This window comes from Pteropus vampyrus, unplaced genomic scaffold, assembly GCF_000151845.1.
Source record: "Pteropus vampyrus isolate Shadow unplaced genomic scaffold, Pvam_2.0 Scaffold245, whole genome shotgun sequence".
NCBI lineage: Eukaryota > Metazoa > Chordata > Mammalia > Chiroptera > Pteropodidae > Pteropus > Pteropus vampyrus.
In genome coordinates this window covers 688,885-691,924 of record NW_011889026.1, presented here as the reverse complement: position 1 = coordinate 691,924, position 3,040 = coordinate 688,885, and the positions used below count along the sequence as shown (strand labels likewise).

The 3,040-nt window shown below is 53.7% G+C and overlaps 1 protein-coding gene across 6 annotated transcripts in view; it reads right to left on the bottom strand.

Annotated features, from left to right (window-relative positions):
* ZFAND6 (zinc finger AN1-type containing 6) overlaps positions 1-3,040 on the bottom strand; it is a 35,139-nt gene that overhangs the window by 13,597 nt on the left and 18,502 nt on the right. For 2 of the 6 annotated variants that reach the window (XM_011374387.2, XM_023520054.1), the window contains exon 2: positions 259-382. The exons of the other annotated variants lie outside the window; for them this stretch is intronic. The gene's annotated coding sequence lies outside the window, so the exon portion shown is untranslated. The remainder of the gene's footprint in view (positions 1-258; positions 383-3,040) is intronic. 6 annotated transcript variants of the gene reach the window in all.

The following is a 3,040-nucleotide window of genomic DNA, read 5'->3' as shown; positions in this document are numbered from 1 at the left end:
ATCATTTCCTTTTAATGAGAATTTCAAAAAGTGGAGCGCTCCTCCTGGCACAGGTGCCAAGATCAGTATTTCCTGGGAGCATACAGTCATTTCCCAGAGTTCTGAGCACCGGGCTCGATTGGCTATCACGTGGGCAATAATATACTATGTTCTGGGGGCGAGAATCTTTGCAGAGATGACCAAAAAATGCAAGTTCATAAAGCAAACAGAGAGAAAAGTATGGCTTGCTATAAAACACCTGGGACAAATGCTACTCACGCTGATAAAAGCATAGGGTGCTTTCTGGCTTAGGTGCCTACGGCACTGAGGGTGTTTTGTGGTCCTCTCTGGGTAGCAGTCCCCAGGTCCCTATGTCAGGCTGTCTGTCCTGCTGCTGCTCGGGCTGGAAGACAAAAAGGTGTGAGGCGTCTGGCTAACATGGAAACAACACGTCTGGGCATAGTACGCATGTTCCCCAGCAAAAATTAATTCATTTCTTCCAATGTACTATGTCACAGAAAAGTAAGAGACCCCAAGGTTAATTCTAATTCTAGTAAACATAAACCTCGCTTTCCCATTACTGCTCTAAGGAAGGTTTTCACTGCCTGGTATGATAAACCTCAGGGAAACAGGCCACTGCGTTGTTCGCAGCGAAGAAGACAAGTTTTAGGAAAACCTCTGACCAGCATGCCACCTGCGATAGCCCTCATCTGCTGCCTTCTGTTTAAATCAGGGGTTGGCGAACTTTTCCAGAAATGGGCACACAGTAAGTATCTCAGGCTTCACGATCCATACTGTCTCTGCTCCGACCACTCACACTCACCTCCGACGCGCTGGTGCAAATGTAGCTGCAGACGGCGGGTGAACACACGAGTGTGGCTGTGTCCAACGGAACTAGACTCACGCCCGCTGAGATCTCAGCGCACAGACCTTTCACCTCGCGCAATGCTACTCTTCTGATTTCCCCCCAAACCATTCTCAGCTCGCGGGCTAAACAAAAACAGGAGATGAGCCCAAAGTCTGCCAACCTCTGGATGAAATAAGGACAGGACTTTAAGCCTCGCCGCAGACGACGCAGGGGGGCAGGCGCGGTGCTGCTGGCCGCGGGATTCTGCGAGCCACGGCTGCGAGGAAATTTTAAGTATTATTTGCTCCCGCTAGGTCTCATCTGTCTCCATCAAGTGCGTGTTCATTACCCAGTGTGGGGGAAGGATGAGCAAAGGCCCCCTTCACCCCAGCCTCTATCCTGGGCATGGTCTCTGTGCGGAGCTGTAGCTCCAAGGAGGAAAATGGCAGTGGTGCTGTTGGCGCAAACCCACCTCTTCCACTCGAGACTAAATGCAGTGTCCTAAAATGATGAAATCATTCAGTAACTGAGCCTGGCAGGTAGCTGTCGTCCTGACACACAGTCTGTGTCTCCCCGCTGTGTTTCCTTCCTCACCATGTCAACCTTACTTCACTGCTAAACTACGCTCGTGTTGTCTGGCCCCCTCTGCTGAAATGCGACCTCTAACGGCAGGGATTTCGTCCGTTTTGTTAGTGATGCTTAGAAACACGCTTGGCACGGGGAAGCCTTCGCCATTTGCCGACTGCACGGAGGAAGCGGCCCTGCCTCCTGCCAGCACACAACTAGCAGCAGCCACGGATTCATCTCGAGACTGGACGCCGCAAGAGGCTCTTTGAAGAGAGACCGAACGTGCTGTGTGACGAGACCGGGGCCCGCGGCAGGGGCCGCCACACGCGGGTACGGAGCCCGTGCGCCGAACGAGGGCTCGGCCTCGCGCTCTAAGCCACCGGGGATCTCTGCCAGGTCATCCACTCAGAGGGCTTCAGCTAACCATCTGCCTAATTAAGCACACCCAACACAGTGATTGTGTAAGTAAAACTAAGTTGCAGTCAACTTCACGGTCTCAAGCTGACCCAGGTCCCATAGCGCGTGCCTTAAGAACGAGTCGGTTATTACCTACCTGTACAAAGCGACCCAATATCTTTTGCAAAGGTGGGAAAAACCCAGATTTTCCCATTGGTTTCCACATCCGTGGACTTCCGTTCACTTTTCTTCCCCAAAAGGCTAACGCAGACTAAGACCTACACGTGCGAGGTCCGGCACACCGCCCTCCTTCACGCCCTCCTCTCTGACCCTCGACATCCCGCCGCGCTGCCCGAGCCCCGAGGACCACCTCTCCCAGGGCAAGTCTCCCACCGGCCTCCGGCGCTCGCAGACGAGTCTCTCCCTGACTTCCTCCAAGCCACAGGTCGTTCTCCGTACCGCGCTTTTTGTACAGAATCCTGGCTTTACTGTTTAGTTCTACTGAACAACATTTACATAGCGCTTTATGTGCCAAGCTCTGTTCTGAGCACTTTGCAAATACCAACTCCTTTAAACCCCATAACAATCCTGTGAAATAGGTAGCATCGGCATCCTCACTTCACATATGAGGAAACTGAGGCACGGAGAGGTTAAGTCAATTGCTCGAGGCCACACATTTATTAAGTGACGGAGCTGAGAGTCGATCGAGCAAGGCAATCCGGCTGGAGTCCATGCTCTAAACCAGTGGTCCCCGAAGCCTCCCTGTGGACCCCGGGGAGCCCTGAGACCATTTTTGAGGTCCAGGAGGCCAAACCATTTCCCTGCAAACAAGAAAGCGTTCGCCTTTCCCCGGTGTGGACTGGCAGCAGATGGCAGGACAGCAGAGCCGGGGCGCGAATCAAGGCAGCAGCGGCCACCCGTGAGTCAGCCACCCCAGTCTGCGTCACCACGCTCGCCGCCACGATCAAAACAGCCACGTTCGCTTGCGAACATTCTTGACGAAACGAAACACTGCGAACTTGATTAAATCTTGGTGCTGACGACACTGCGCTGCGCTCGCGCTCGCACCTGTGCCGGGACCCTGGCGCCCACGGCACCCGCCTCCTCGTTCTTGCTTCCTGGCCACGTTACCCCACCCTGAAGTCCACCTGCGGACAGATCTGGACACACAACTCCTGGTCAGTGTCCCATTTCCGGGAAAGGCCCGCTAAGGGAACACGATACACACAATTCAGAGGAAAAAAACTGAAC